Below are 17,141 nucleotides of genomic sequence, written 5' to 3'. Positions count from 1 at the left end.
AGACAAATAAAGTTTGGTTATCTTTCAGAGAGTTTGTTTTTATTAAATACCAATTAACAACACACACATAAAAGGCTGGATGGGAAGGGAGGTAAGAGTGCTGGGCAGCGTAAGCTCTCATAGCTGCGTGTAAGTCTAGCTATCATTTTGGACGCTGTCCGAAGGGGTGGAGTGAAGGGGGTACCAAGACGTTCTGGGAAGTTGCAAGGAATGTGTGGTAGGAGTTACGGGAGGGCATGGAAAGCAGGTCTGTATGGGCTCTAGGGGAGAGGGCCAGCATGCATGGAGTGTGCTCGGAACGTGATTAGGGACTTCAACATGTCTGTTTGCTCCTCCATCATTTTTATCATCTGTTCCTGGGCCTTTACAACGCGCTCGTCACTCTGCTTTTTGTCCCCCAGTTGCTCTCCCCTCCTCCTCCTTTCCTTTCCTTCCTATGACTGCAGGGGTGTTAATAGGTGGCTTCACCTTGAATGGTTACTTGAAACATGTTAACTACCTATGCTAAACAATCTGTTCCACCTTGTATTTAGCTGTGACACTCTGAGGGCTTGTCTTTGCATGCAGTGTAGCTGCACCACTGTCGTGTTTTAGTAAAGATGCTACTACACTGACGGGAGAGCTTCTCTCATCCAAGTAGTTAATCTGCCTCCCCAAGAGGCTGAAGCTATGTCAACATAGCGATGCCTACACAGGAGGTTAGGTCATATAACTATGTCGCTCAGAGATGTAGATTTTTCACCCCCCCGAGTAATGTCATTATAGCAATATAGGTCTGTAGTGTAGACCTGTGTCTGAGTTAATTTCCCAGGCCTGAAGCAGAGCTCTGTGTAAACTCAAAAGCTTGTCTCTCTCACCAACAGAAGTTGATCCTATAAAAGATATTACCTCACCCACCTTGTCTCTCTGATGTGTTAAAATAGGCCAGTTATGTGCACATTTGTATACAAACAGGTTTCAGAGTTAAACTATGCTTTAATTGACTACAACGGGCTTTGGACCAGTCCTTACACAAAGAGACACACTAAACAATTTCAGGATCAGCAAATCAGAAGCAGGTCAATAAGATAAACTCTGATTATGTGCTAGATTGAACATATAGGGTCAGCCTTAAGTATGGGGTATAGCTGCGGGGTTGTTCACCTTAAAAAGAAGGGCAATATTATTTTAAACTTTTCCAGATTACAGCGTGGTTCTCTTGTTTGCTTGCTCTCTGGCTGTCTTTGTCTCTCTTGTGTATTATGTCACATCTCCTCTGTAAATATCTTGTGTTGTCATGAAAGCTGTTGTACTTCTAGCATGTCAGTAATCTCCTGATAACTTCCTTCATGTGATGTGTGCACAGGTAAAGTGCTTTGTTGAATTTTATTTCAAAAGTGGGTAATGAGAACACACTGTTGCTTAACCGTAAGGTGAATGAGGAACTCTTTTGGAAGCGTGCAAATATTGGGAGTCAGACGCGTGTTTCAGTAAACGTCCCTTTCTGTAGTGACTGCTCACGCCAGTATCAGTCAAGGAGGGGTCACTAGGGATGGGGGAAACATAAATGTTAAGATGGACAATAGCAATATTTTGTTACATAATATCACACAAAATAACATAGCAACTCTGTTGAAATAAAGTGATGCTTTTATGCTGGAAAGGATTACGCCACTGTCAACATAGACAAAGAGACGAAGGGACAAGAAGGTTTGGTGAGTCCACCTAACTGCTGCTCCAAAAGCTGCATCATCACTAGCATTGCATAGCATGCCTCCATTTATAAGAAGAAAAACTTGAGGCATCAGGGGATTTGAAAGAACAGGATTATTTAGAACACAGTTATTTTAACTAATTGCCAGGTGTAATTCATCATATTAGCCTGTGTGAAGATAAAGAGAGATTTTGTAATCTGTTCACATGCTGTACTGGTGTGACGGGAGTAAGTTACATGATTGTTCTTTTGAAAATATGTAAGGTTCTCCTATCTGGATAGCCATAGGATAGCTCGGCAACCTGTGGAATTCACTGTTCGCAGGAATTCCTTGTAATGTGTTGGCATGTTACATAAAGTTTTCTTTTGTTATGCGTGCGTAGGTATAGCCTATAGGTAGCTGCCTAGAAATGTAGGAACTATTCCAGTAAGATGCTTGTGCAGAGAACAAGCTATAAGGGTGCTCACAAAGCTTCTGAAAAGATCTGAATTACAACAACGCTTCTCAAAGATCTAATTGGCTATACATTTAGTTAATCAAAACTTGGTAAACAATGTACAGTAGCAACATCTGATATCCCTCAATAATATCACAACCATTAATAACAGTCTGTTTGGATCATGTTTTAACAGGGGACAGATATTTTAACCCATAATAATCCTTGCAGTTATACATGCCAATAAAACCTCATTGTTTAAGCTGTTTATTGCCAGGGGTAGAAAAGAATTCCCTAGCTCCCTACACCATAATGGCCAGGTGCACTATTTGCAGGGTAGATTTGTCCTTTTCCTCAGGAGCATGAGACAGAAAGCCATTGCCAAAGACAGGATTCCTGAGCTGGGGAAACAATGGTTTGATGCAGCAGAGCAAATCCTATGTTTAAATTGGGAATCTTCCAAATTCCCATCCTCTGTCTGCCTAGTATCACTGCATGCTCTCCAGTGAAGGAAAACTTACTGCATCTCTGCCGGTCTGGATGTGGGAAATCAGTTTCATTGCCAAAAAAACTGGAATTGCTAAGGTAGAAAGTCATTGTTTGTTCCGAAGCTGGTGTCTTGAAGGAGGATAGAAAAAGCTGCATGAATACTGTTTTGTATCTACTATCTAGGGATGCTATAGGAAGGATAATGTGGAAATCAAACAGCTGGGGTGGTTTTTTCCACACTCAACAATAGGTTTATTCAAGGAAGGGAAAAGGGAACAAAAACCATCTGTGTATCTGATGATGAGGGAAAGTATGTTGATGCCTAATCTTTAAAGAAATTGCACACAAACAATTCATCTCTATGTTAAAGGCTTTGTCTGTAATGCTGCCAAGGTCATTAAATGCATAAATCCAATTAGCATACAGCCCTTGAAAGAAAACTGTATTCCTTTTGCTCAGCACAGCATTCTCAGAGCTTAAATCGTAAGAAGCATTTCTTGCCTTCTCTGAATGGAGAACTGCATTTGGAAATCATTTTTTTAATTACAGCTGGCACTTCCAGGTTTCCCTCATAGCATATACAGCCCTCATCCTACACAATGCAGTTGAGTCAGATCAGTTTGTCCTTGCTTCCCATCTCAAAGGTGCCAGGGCTTCTTGCTTCAGAGACTCCACCTGTGAATTCCTTCCAGTTCTGCCAGCATCTCTCTGTGATACTGTTCAAGGCTCACTGCAAGGCTTTTCTATTCAGGTCAGTCCATTGTTAGTTTTTCCTCTATTATTACTTTCTGGAGTAGGGCTAAGGTACGATCCACAGCATCTTCCTCCCTTCACTGGCTAGGAGGCTCAGAAGCCCTTTGTGCAGTCAAAACCCACGTGGCTTCAATCAGGAAGTGCAAGATTGTGTCCTCTTTGTAAATCCAGTAAATTGCTATAATCGTTATACATTAAAACAGAATATGGGTAGATGGCAACAGCTTTATGATCCCCAGTACAGGATCTGCCTAGAAATGTAGGAACTATTCCAGTAAGAGACTTATGCAGAGAACTATGTGGCTATAATGGTGCCACAAAGCTTCTGAAAAGTTCTGAATCACAACAATGTTTCTCAAAGATCTAACTGCTTATACATTTAGTTACATGGGTGTTTTTAGGTATCTTTTCATGTATTGATCCCTTTGACCAGAATGGAAGCTATTGGGTCCAATTCTGAACACATCTCCAATGAAGTAAATTGCGAGCAATTCCGCAGAAGTTACTGCCCACATAAGTGAGATCAGAATCAGACCTATTGTTAGTAGTATTTACAATGATCTTTACAAAGTTACCCAAAAGCCTTGCTATTGCCTGCCATGCTACTTTGGCTACATGAAAAGGGCTGCCTTTGATTTAACCACTCAGCAGCACATTCTGAGCGTGTAAAACCGCTTCACTGAGCAGACCAGCTGAGTCGTTGCTTTTTACTAAGAGCCCCATGCAGCAGAAACTGGAGCAATCAATACCATTGTGCAGCTTAGAAAATGTGCGGAAGTGGTCCAAAGTTCTTAAGTGGAACCATCCCAAATAATAACAGTGAAGAAACAAAAAGCACCTCCCCTTGTTACTATTTTAAACATCTTCCTAGTTTGCCAGACACATGCAGGTGCAACCTCCATGATGATGGGTATTGATGAAGGAATACAGGAAGCAACTAGAAGTAATGATGCCACAAAGGGGGAAGAAATCAGATTTCAGGTGTTACCACAAAGAGGAAGAAATCTGTTTATTGCACTGCACATTCTGTCATAATGTGCTGAACACACACACACACACACAGCCTCAATTAACATTTCATTAACCTACAAAGCCTGCACAGAGATAAAATTGTATTGCTTTTTAAATTGCAGTACCTGGTGTTCTCAGGGAATTAATAAGAGTAGGCAGCAAGATGCATTGTTCCCTCGCAAATCAGCTTGTGAAGCTTGCGATTTTGGGAGCATAGGCTTCCTACCGTTTATAGAGCATCGAGGGGATCTGAAAGGTCTACATCCCATGGATGACCAAGGGAATACTTCCCCATTATAGAATCATAGAATCTCAGAAGATTCGGGTTGGAAGAGACCTCAGGAGGTCATCCAGTCATCTGCTCCTTGAAGTCTTTAAAGTACGATTTGAGGACTTCAATAGCACAGATATAGGTGGGAGGTTTTTTGCAGGAGTGGTGGGTGAAATTCTGTGGCCTGTGTTGTGCAGGAGGTCAGACTAGATGATCATAATGGTCCCTTCTGACCTAAATATTTATGAATCTATGAATCAGTCAAACTCCCTGCTCAAAGCAGGCCCAACCCTAACTAAATCATCCCAACCAGGGCTTTGTCAAGCCGGGCCTTAAAAAAAATCTAAGGATGGAGATTCCATCACCTCACTAGGTAACCCACTCCAGTGCTTCACCACCTTCCTGGTGAAATAGTGTTTCCTAATATCCAACCTAGACCTCCCCCACTGCAACTTGAGACCATTGCTCCTTGTTCTGTCATCTGCCACCACTGAGAACAGCCGAGCTCCATCCTCTTCGGAATCCCCCTTCAGGTAGTTGAAGGCTGCTACCAAATCCACCCCCCACCCCACACTCTTCTCTTCTGCAGACTAAATAACCCCAGTTCCCTTAGCCTCTCCTTGTCAGTCATGCGCCCCAGCCCCCTAATCATATTCATTGCCCTCCGCTGGACTCTCTTCAATTTATCCACATCCTTTCTGTAGTGGGGGGGCCCAAAACTGGACGCAATACTCCAGATGTGGCCTCACCAGTGCCTAATAGAGGGGAATAATCACATCCCTCGATCTGCTGGCAATGCTCCTACTAATGCAGTCCAATATGCTGTTAACCTTCTTGGCAACAAGAACACACTGTTGACTCATATCCAGCTTCTCATCCACTGTAATCCCCAGGTCCTTTTCTGCAGAACTGCTGCTTAGCCAGCCGGTCCCCAGCTTGTAGCAGTGCATGGGATTCTTCCATCCTGTGTGCAGGACTCTGCACCTGTCCTTGTTGAACCTCATCAGATTTCTTTTGGCTGAATCTTCCAATTTGTCTAAGTCACTCTGTACCCTATCCCTATGCTCCAGCATATCTACCTGCCCCCGCAGTTTAGTGTCATCCATTATGAATATTGACTAGACGAGTTGTATTCCAAGCCCAGATGGAATGTGCTACCAGAATAGCCAATTAAGGCCAGAAAAATTCAACCCTCCATAGAGCTGTTTTGTAGTAACCTGCTAGAATTTAGTCTTGACTAGATTCAAGAGCAGCTGGTGACAGACTATAATTTCAGTCAAACAGTTAGGGAATGGGATATATTCTTTCCGTGATGTGAAAGCTTAAGTTTCATTAATATGGTTTTGGGGTTGGGGGGGAGGAAGGGGACGTATTAAACCCGAGTTCAGGTTGAAAGTACATATCAGTAATTTAAGGGTAAAAAAAATGTTACAAGGATGTTGTGACTATCCCAAAAACAAGCATTACAACCCCCAAAATTCAGAGTTAATGTTTAAGCTTAAAAGAGATCTAAACATTTTAAGACACAGCCATGCATAGTGAAGGCACCCAAAGAGCCTTAACTCTTGAGAAGAAAAATAATAATCTTTAAAATTCAATTCAGTCTAATCAGGGACCACAGACACTAAGATGCGTTAGTCATAATTGAACGGCTATTGCATGGGTCACTATATCAATTCCTCCAGCCCTTAGGGTTTAGCCATGACCAGCTGACACCTGTCTGAACACAATTTGTGCAGCTAACTGTAAAGGCATGGGGTGCACTATATCAGCTTACTGTTCTCTTCACAGCCGTGTTCAAACACCATCTGTAGTGAAGACTTAAGCAAGCTCTTTATTTGAGGGAGCTTTCCCTGATTTATTCAGAGCAGTCTCTCTTGAAAGAAATTCTGTTCACATTCTGTCTGCAGATGTTGCTTAATTGGTTTCAGTTTCAACAACATCCATATGAGACATACAAAAAGAAAAGCAAAATGAAATTTGATTGAATAATGCAGAAAAAGCTAAGTATGAATCTGAAAGATGTAATGAATAAGGTAAGTACAAAGAAACAATTCAGAGAGGAGCTTCAAGATGGTAGGGTTATAACAGTGCACTCTCCTTTCCATATTGCACTTAAATACAGCAGTATTATGATACACTGGCAGCATAGTAGGGATAATAACAATATCAAACTTCATGGGTTCAAACCTTTCCAAAGGCAGCTTGCAATTGTGAGATGATGTGGTTTATACATACAACAGAAAGCCAACTTACTAGTAGACTGAAAGACGTAAAAAAAATGTCACTAACCACCCCTGGTGACTGCCTGGGATTATGGCACAGGTGGATGCTGGCATCACAAAGAAGAACCAGAAAGAGTGTTATCAAAAAGGTACTTGACTAAACCAAAGATTTTTAAATATGAAACCAGCACACCTGCCCTTCTTTCTCTTGTGGATAGAAAAAAGCAAAGTTTGTTAGATGAGAGTGGGGAGTGACTGGACAGGGATGAAAAAATTACCTATTTCTTTCTCTCTCTTTCTAATTGTGCAGATTTATCTGACTTCAACAGGAAAAACAATTTAAAACAGTTCAGTGTCTCAGCTATTTTTGAGTCTTCAACTTAATCACCCCCTTGTTTATTAAGGCTTGTTTTCTCCCCAGTGGTTTTTCCTCTGATGTACAGTAGTTATAAAAGCCTTTCTTATCTATTTGTATATGATGATATCTAATTGTACCATAATATACTCATAACTTCTTTGGGGTTAGAGAGATCCCTCAGCATCTTGAAGGATCTAGCCCTATGAAAATCTTCCCACCTGGCTTCAGATCACAATCACCACCATTTAGTAACACTTCTGGTTCTCCTTGCTTGTTTCCCGTGCCCTTACATTTGCACGCAGACATTTTAGTACATTAATACTCATTCTCCATCTATTTTATTTTCAGAACAAGTCTACCTTCTGCCTTACTTTATATGGTCATTTCACCTGCAGGATTATTTAAGTTAAGCAAAAGTACCTTTCTCCCTTTTCTTACCTAGTTAAGGCCATCTACCAAGCCCTACTTAAACACAGATTCTGAATCCAGCCAGACTGTCACCACAGAAACTGTTCTAGGAATCCATATCCCTCTGTCTACCCATTCAGAGTTGGCTGCCAATATCTTTCTTCTCCCTTCTTTGCACTGTATACTGGATCTCTAAGAAGACAGGCTGCTTCACCTCATCTTCACCTTCCTTCCGGTGTCCCTATTGTGATTCTTCTCTACAGTCTTCCTTCACTCGTGTCATTTGTTCCCATAAGAAAAAATGTAGCATTCTTTAAGAGGCCAGCGCTTCTTATTGTGATAATACATTTTACAATCCCAGAGACAACAGCCATCCTATTTAATTGATCTGGGACATGGATATCATGGTTCAGATTCTTCACCAATTAGGAGCCCTTCTTTCTGGCAGCACTCAGTTAGCTGTCAGCTCATGATCAATAGTTGGCTGCTGGTTTTTCCTCTATCTTGTCAGGGACAGGAAACCTGTTGGGGGTATGAAAGTTAAATCGCTCCATGTCAATTTCCTTTCTATTATTCAGTAAGCATCAAGTTTTCCTTGATACCTCCCTCCTCCATCTTTCATGGCAGTGATCAGTTTGCATTTCATTACTTATATTCATATAGATTTTTTGTGAACTTCAGTCATATATAGGAATTTTTCACAGGCTCAGCAATCAATTTCCTTGGCTCTCTGGGTAATCATTATTTATAGCAGTTATTTTATTTTATTACAGGATGTCTTCCAACTTTGTTGTAACCTTTAAGCATCAAGACCGCTTCAAGAACTCCCCTCTTTGCTTTCCCCTGCTCTTGGGTTAGTTAATGTTTTGGATGTTTTATAATGATTAATTCAAATAATGATTAATTCAAATTCCCCTTTTGATTTCCCTCATTATCTTTAGTCTGTTGCTGGTTGGCTTCTCAGTGTTATGATACAGTCTAAATTTTAGATCAAGATCCTTCACCTTTGCATACCTTGAAATGTGAGAATCTCACTAGAGCAACCCATTGAAAACACAAAAGCCATTGCTATATATGGTGCTGGTGCTATTATTGCTATTTACCACCTTTCTGTTACTCTCCCAGCCATTCCACGGAGCTTCTCTTCTCACTTGTGTCTGCCTCCTTTTGTTCCGGTGGCCTGTCATACCAAAGTATTAATGAACAGTTTGCTCAAACAGTGTTGTGCATCTCGTTTATAAAAATGCTGATCACAAGAGTTTGCGTTCAAAGAACACTTTGAAAAATTAGCTGATTGCACATAAATTTTCAGATAGCTTTGGGATTAAACACCTTTCTTATTGCTAAGAAACCTCTCTCTCCATTCTGCTGCAATGGCACGTGATGCCTGCTAATGAGGGTGACACAGCTGAAGTTGTTTCATGTATAAAGACTTTTTGTCTTTTTTCTATGTTCTTAAATATCAGAGGCTTCTTGATCCAAGAGGTCATTTCTGCTCAAATAATTCAATAATGGTTTTTAGTTACAAAATGAAATTTGGAACACGAGTAAGTCTACATTATAATCTCATTGGTTTTGATATTTTCAATGCATTGTTTCATAGAACTTCCAAAATATCTGCTTTGAAAAATGGTTACTGCACTTTCACAGCATTTAGATTACACAAAGACTTTTCTTACGGATGCCCCAATATATTTTCAAGATTGACTTCATGTGTCAGTGCATTCATGTCCTTTTAATTTGACAGGGAAACCCACCTCCCAAAATCTAGTTTAAAAGATGAGGGGGTGGGGAAGTCAACCAAACTTGCAGGGGAGAAATCTGATTTTGTATTTTTTCAGTTCTTGCTGGTGTTCTCTATCCTGTGACCTCTTTGGGCTTTCATGATTACAATTTAGCTCTGTCTTACCTTATGGGTAATGCCACTGAAGTAAATTCATCCCTATAGAGCAGTCTTTTTCAAAGTACAGGTCGCGACCCAGTACTGGGTCGTGGAATGTCAGGCACTGGGTCGCCTTGCTGATTCGAATTATAATAATCATTGTCCCGCAGCAGCTCTAAAGGGCTGTGTGGCAGGGACCTGGAGAGGAGAGAGGTAGGGGGTGGGAGGGAACTGGGGAAGGGAGCAAGTTGGGGCTTGCAGGGCTGCTGCAGGCCTGTCTCCTGGCCCTGGAGCTCCCTGCTGCCCGCAGGGAGTGAGGGACCCTTCCCCAGAGCTCCATGCAGAGGGAGAAAAGGACCCTTCCCCCAGAGCTCCATGCTGCCTGCTGGCACTGGGGGAGAGAGACCCCTCTCCCGGAGCTAGCTGCTGCTGGCAGGGAGAGGGCTGGGGAGAGTCCTCTGGCCCCAGCCCTGGGGCAGCAAGCCTACACCCCAAACTCCTCATCCCTGGCCCCACCCAGATCCCACACCCCCAGGCAGAGCCCTCACCCCCCCCTCCACATCCCAACCCTCTGCCCCAGCCCTGAGCCCCCTCCTGCACCCTGAACCCCTCAACCCCAGCCCCACCCTGCAGCCCTCACCCCTGCATCCCAGCCCTCTGCCCCCTCCTGCACCCTAGGGCCCTCACCCCTAGACAGAGCGCTCACCCTCGCATCCCAGCCTCTGCCCTACTCTGGGCCACCTCCCACACTCTTTACCAGAGGCTTACGAAGGCTAGTGTCTAGTGTTAGTTATGTAAAGTGGGTTAAGCTGGAATGAATTGCAATATTATGATTTTATGAAAACTCTAGTCAAAAGATATAATTATGTAGGGTCATGGGCATCAACAATTTTCTTCAACTGGGTCACAAGGAAAAAAGTTTGAAAACCACTGCTATAGGGTGCAAGTCAGATCTGGCCCAATTTATCTCATTCTTCTACCCCTTCTGATTTAGATATAATATTTACCAATTTGCTGGTGCTTCTCTTTTCTCCTCCTACCATCTCTCAGATGCTGTCTTTTTCTTCCATCTCTTTCCAATGTTCTCACATAGTTCTGTCTTCTCACATTCCCTAGGTTTACACATCTGTCTTCTATCATACATTGTCTGCGTGTGGGACACTATCTCGACCACTCCTTTGCCCAAACTTCTTTGTCTTCAAGCTCTGATGCTCAATTTGTCCAAAATGTTCAGCCATACCTAGAAATGGAAGAGCTTCACCTCCCACCTTAGATATTGCTACTAGTTTCCTGTCCATTTCAGAACCCAGAAAAAAATCTCTCATTCATGAACCTCAAGCACCTCCACAGGTTGGTCCTCCTCTCCCATCTTCCTGAAACCATCTTTTTGTATTCTCAAACTCGTTACTTATACTCTTCTGGTACCTGAATTCTTTCTTTTAAATTTCGACCTCGCTGTCTATATTTAAAGTGAGCAATATACCCTTCTCCCATGCTTCCCTCACCATTTGGTACAGTCTTGTATGCATCTACCTGACTCCCCAAGTCATTTCAAATCCAATGTGAAAACCCATCTCTTCTCACTGGCCTTCTCACTGCTAATACTCTCCCTTCTGTAGCCTATTCCATGAGCCCCCTAGTTTCTCTGTGCTGTTAGCCTCCATATGAAACATGGCCATTTCACTGAGCCCTCTTTGACTAGGCCTGACTATATTTACATCGGCCCGCTTTCTGCTATATTGGTAGCCCACATTATGTGTGCCCTTTTCCAGAGTCTAAACATGACTATGAGACCACTGTGGTTCAGACCATATGTGATCTATGCTAGTCACATCATTTATTGCTCTACTGGCTGGTGCTCAGATACCAAGGTGCCAGGCATGGTATAAGAACCTGAATAGAAGAGGTCATGGAGTCTCCTGTGACACTTGTATATGAATGATTTTATAGACAAAATGAATTGTATGCTTACTGTTGTATGATTTGCATAGGCCTGAGAACAATGGGGATTACAAAGGACATAGCATCAGGCACTTCTTTGATTACACTCAACTTTATAAAAAGAAAAGGAGTACTTGTGGCACCTTACAGACTAACCAATTTATTCGAGCATGAGCTTTCGTGAGCTACAGCTCACTTCATCGGATGCATACTGTGGAAACTGCAGAAGACATTATATACACAGAGACCATGAAACAATACCTCCTCCCACCCCACTCTCCCAGCAGTATTGTTTCATGGTCCCTGTGTATATAATGTCTTCTGCAGTTTCCACAATATGCATCCGATGAAGTGAGCTCTAGCTCACAAAAGCTCATGCTCAAATAAATTGGTTAGTCTCTAAGGTGTCACAAGTACTCCTTTTCTTTTTGCGAATACAGACTAACACGGCTGTTACTCTGAAACTCAACTTTATATATTTTAACAGATTTATTTGGACATAGGCTTTCGTGGGTAAAAAACCACTCTCTGAAGAAGTGGCTCTAAAGGGCTATCTGAAGAAGTGGGTTTTTACCCACAAAAGCTTATGCCCAAATAAACGTTCGTTTTGGACTCCTTGTTGTTTTTTTGGATACAGACTAACACGGCTACCCCCTGATACTTTATATATTTTGTGTTTCTGCCTCAATGTTATTTTAACCTAACTTTAGGCATGTTCATTATCATCTTTAGATGGCAGCCGTAGGCACAATAGCCATCATGTTATATTAAAACTATTACTACCATTTCTTTGCAGGTGAAATATCATTAGGATTTAATTGTTTTTTCTTTCTGGAATGACCTAGACAAGAATCATTTTTATAATCTAGCTTCAGTTACCACAATTATAAAAAAAAACCACTAAAATAAGAAACATTTAAACTATTAACAGCAGCTCAGAAATGAATCACTAAATTGCAGTGTTGTATTCATTACCTAGCTCAGTAGGTTTGTGACATTTTATCATTTTAAACTCAATATGGATTGTATCCTTTGAAGGGCAAAGAGATCTTTGTATAATTACTATTTTATTGTTTACTGCATTCATACAAAATAATTTCATAATGAATAAACTTACAGTTTTTGGAATTTGACATTAAAAAGGTGGGTGTTTTTCTGGCAAATAAATCACAGTAGAGCTGAAAATCTCAACTGTTTTCTAGCACATTTTTGTGCTGTTGCTGATTTGTGCAACCCGAGCCATTAGACATGTATCTCTTCTTAGTGAGACATTGACCTGGAGAATATTGAACTGATTGTCCTGGGGACAGAGAGTCAGATATACAAGAACATTTATTTGATGCACACTTTTCCAGTATAAAACAGTATTTTCTGGAAAGCTGCTCTTTTAAAACCAAACCTGCATGTGATAGTCATTTGACTATCATGAACAATGCTTTTGGTTGTCTTATTAGAGGGAGCTTTGAAGCTACACTCTGGCTTGTAAATGTAAGACCACATTTTGCTCTCAGTTACAAAGCCAGTGAAGTTAATTGGGCTGTTCATCTGCCAAAAATTATCTCAGTGGTGCTGCCAAGAATAACTCAAAGTACCCCTACTGATTGGAGGATTGAATGACTTGGAGATTGGTAATGGGTATTACAAAATTTCTTCTCTAGGTGTCTGGTTCAAACAAGCTCAGTCTGCAACTAACCTAAAGTCATTATTTCCTGAGAGCTGTTCATTGGCATATGAGCAATTAATTGGTAGTCTCAGCCTCATTGCTCACGGGTGAACATACGTACATGGAGGTTGTGTATGGTAGCCATTTGGGCAGTCTCAGCAGAGAAGTCCAGACTAAATAGGTCTAGAGATGGAACACCCCTCTGTGTTCCAGTGATGGGAACTCCAGAAAAGAGAAGCTCCAGCTGTCAGTGTCCATTCTGTACTTGTTCAGGGGTTAGAACATTTTGCTTGTTATGGCAGTCAATTTAGTTATTCAAAATTAATAAATTTACTGGAAAAAAATCAATAGATAACATTGTGTGAACGCTCCTAGAATATATTGATTAATGTCTAGAAATCTCAATGAGTAAAAGCATCCATCAAGAAAAACTTTGGAGTGTAACAGATTTATTCTGCTTTTACAAGCTGCAATATCATCTCAGAATAACAATGCTTCCAGGTTTGAGGGGAAGCAGTGCCATTCAGCTAGTGATCCACTTCCCTTAGAAATTAAACAACTTATAATATGTTCTATTACTGCCAGCTGTGACTTGGTCTTTGTTGGCCAAACCAATGTGAACAAGTAAGTATCACACCAGAGATTCAGGGGCTCCAGGACACTCTGTGTGTGCAAAATTATGCAGGCACCTACATGCATCTGCAGTTTGCAGGCGCAACATCCTGTGTGTGAATTTAAAGAAGTCTAACTCCTTTGTGTATGCTGCTTAACAGGGATGGAATTTGCACCAGCAAAATAATCATAGCAGTCTTAATCTTGTAGCAAATGAGATTGTTGGCAGGCATGTTCACTGAAATGGTCAGTTTTATGTGAATACTGCAGAATGCTCATAAAACACCAATTTCAAATTTGTGAATATTCACTCCAGAAACTAATACCATCTTTAGCTACAATTTACTTATGTATGTAGCTTTGGCAAGCCCCTTGCTCATTTATTCAGAGGCTTGCTCTTTCATCAAACAAACATCTTCCAGACCAGAAAATTTTCTTGGAGTGTCTGCAAAAAACCAGATTGAGGCTGTTTTGAAAACAAAACACCAAACAGAACAGCCCATTCTATTTATGAAGTACAAGAGTAAGAGAAGAGTCCTCCATAGAAGGAAAACATTCTCACTTTAGCGGATGAAGAATAGAAGAGGAGAAAACACAAAAAGTTCATGTATAACAAATGGCAGAACCTTACACCCCCCCCATGTAAATCCCAAGTATTTAATACATAAACAGGATTTGCTTATCATAGTCATAGAATGTGCCTGCAATTAGTTGGATAAAAGGAGAAGAGATATGGATTGCTTATGTTACGATTAAATAATACACATTCCTCTGCTGGCTCAGGATATGTGTGTGTGTGAATAAACTGTAATTTGTAATCACTGATTCACTGCATTATTTGCCTTGCTCCTAATTATTTGATACGTTATTTCACAGAATCATAGAAGTTAAAAATCAGAAGGACCCATTAGCTCATCCACTCTAGCTGCCTTCTCGGCAGGTTTGGTTCCTTATAATAAGTTTTCTTATACTTTGTCCAGACTCGTTCTAAAATGTCCCAAGCAATATAGCATAAATAATTAGATATAATGTAATTGTTACACCATTCCAGAAGGGACTTTAAGGCTACATCTACACAGCAAAAAAAAAAAACCCCGAAGGCAGTGAGCCTCTGAGCCTGTGTCAACTGATTCAGGGTTGTGGGGCTCATGCTGCAGGGCTAAAAATAGCAGTGTAGACATTCAGGCTTGGGCTGGAGCCTTGGCTCTGACACCATCCCCCCCTCACCAGGGTTCAGAGCCTGGGCTCCAGCCCAAGCCCCAATATCTAGACTGCTATATTTAGTCACTGCAACGTGGGGCTCACAAACCTGAGTCAGTTGAGCCAGTCTCTGAGCCTCACTACCATGGGCCTTTTCTTGCTCTGTAGACATACCCTAAAAGCATAGACTGAAGAAATCAAGTGCCTTAACAAGCTTAGAACCCTATTTTTGTGTAGCAAAGAAAAGGGGATTTAGGCCCAGAAGATTGCTGTGGAATCTATGCTGTAGAATCTATGCTAGGGGGTGCTGTGGAAACATAAAAGAATGGCTGTTTTTTGTTTTGTTTTTTTCTTTTAGTTTAAGGATTTAAGCTGAAGGGAAGGTGGCCAGACAGTGCAATGGTTTTTGCATATATGTTATTTTGGTTGCACAAAACCTAACCTACAAAAAATCCTTCTCAATGGAGAGGGTTTGCTTTTCTTAAGCTGGGACTCCTGCATAGCTGCCATCCTGCTGCATAGATCCTGACCCTGGTTCAGTAAAAAAAAAATGCACTTCCAAATTCCCCTTTTCTTAATACAATTATATGAGGGGATGCTCTATTGCTGAGTTGCCAAGTTCATTGTAGCTGGTAGCAAAGCCGGTTGCTAGAATCCAGATACCCCGTGTGGTTTTTAGTCTCTTTGTTGTGTCATATATTCCTGGGCACAGATTTTTATTTCTCATCAGGCTATTCAGACTATCTATCTGGCTACTCTTTACTGGCTATGTTTTCTTTAGGCTCAACAGCTGAAAACTGTTATATTTTGAAAACCACTGAATCTACACTATGAAATCACCAGGAAAACAGAATGTTTATAGTACATTTGCCTAAATATCTTATAAGACAAACATCAAGGAGTTTTTTTCCTTTTTGGCCAGAGATGTGACTTTGGCACAGCCTCATTAAACCATCGCCAAATACTCCCATTCATGTCTTACGAGCCTTAGACGGGAAAGACAGATCATAGCCCCTGAGAAGCTCTGGCTCTGTTGCATTGTCCTCTCCTGGAGTGGACTTTCCTAGGATGCAGGGCCCTAGATCAATAGAGGAGATCCACGGTCTTCTGCATGTCAGCCTTCTGCCTCTCAGGGTGTTCTAGTTTTGTGGCATTGCCACAAGGTCTGCCCAGCCAGCCCGCACATGGAGAGCCCCACTACAGTGTTGAAAAGCAACAAAGGAGAAGTTACTGTTGCTGCTGCAGCAATATCATGATGCTTTAAATGTAGGTCCCAAATGACCTGTAGGATGCAATTCAACAGACCATGCAGACAGGCTATTACCCTGATTCCTTCTCCCTGCCAGTACCCCCACTTAGATCCACCTCCAGTAGATCAGAGGTAGCTCTGTGTTTAGAAAAGCTGGACATGCACAAGCCCATGGGTCCGGATCTAATGCATCCAAGGGTGCTGAGGGAGTTGGCTTTGTGATTGAAGAGCCATTGGCCACTATCTTTGAGGTCCTGGATGACTGGAAAAAGGCAAATATAGTGCCCATCTTTCAAAAAGGGAAGAAGGAGAATCCAGGGAACTACAGACCGGTCAGCCTCACCTCAGTCCCTGGAAAAATCATGGAGCAGGTCCTCAAGGAATCCATTTTGAAGCACTTGGAGGAGAGGAAGGTGACCAGGAACAGTCAACATGGATTCTCCAAGGGCAAGTCATGCCTGACCAACCTGATTGCCTTCTATGATGAGATAAGTGGCTTTGTGGATAGCGGTGGACGTGATATATCTTGACATTAGCAAAGCTTTCAATACGATCTCCCACAAGTTAAAAAAGTATGGATTGGATGAATGGACTATAAGGTGGATAGAAAGCAAGCTAGATTGTTGGGCTCACGGGGTAGTGATCAACGACTCGATGTCTAGTTGGCAGCCGGTATCAAGCGGAGTGCCCCAGGGGTCGGTCCTGGAGCCAGTTTTGTTCAACACCTTCATTAATGATCTGGATGATGGGATGGATTGCACCCTCAGCAAGTTTGTGAATGTCACTAAGCTAGGGTGAGAGGTAGCTATGCTGAAGGGTAGGGATAGAGTCCAGAGTGACTTAGACAAATTGGAGGATTATGCCAAAAGAAATCTGATGAGGTTCAACAGGAACAAGTGCAGAGTCCTGCACTTAGGACAGAAGAATCCCATGCACTGCTACAGGCTGG

The 17,141-nt window shown here is 41.7% G+C and overlaps 1 long non-coding RNA gene across 1 annotated transcript in view; it reads left to right on the top strand.

Annotated features, from left to right (window-relative positions):
* Positions 1 to 3,236: 3,236 nt before the first annotated feature.
* LOC141981407 (uncharacterized) overlaps positions 3,237 to 17,141 on the top strand; it is an 84,298-nt gene continuing 70,393 nt past the window's right edge. Inside the window, exon 1 of the long non-coding RNA XR_012637766.1 lies at positions 3,237 to 3,370. This is a non-coding gene — a long non-coding RNA (uncharacterized LOC141981407). The remainder of the gene's footprint in view (positions 3,371 to 17,141) is intronic.

The sequence above is a fragment of the Natator depressus genome, chromosome 2 (genome assembly GCF_965152275.1).
Source record: "Natator depressus isolate rNatDep1 chromosome 2, rNatDep2.hap1, whole genome shotgun sequence".
In the NCBI taxonomy this organism is placed as follows: domain Eukaryota; kingdom Metazoa; phylum Chordata; order Testudines; family Cheloniidae; genus Natator; species Natator depressus.
The sequence above is the reverse complement of the archived record's forward strand: the minus strand, read 5'-3'. Positions and strand labels throughout refer to the sequence as shown.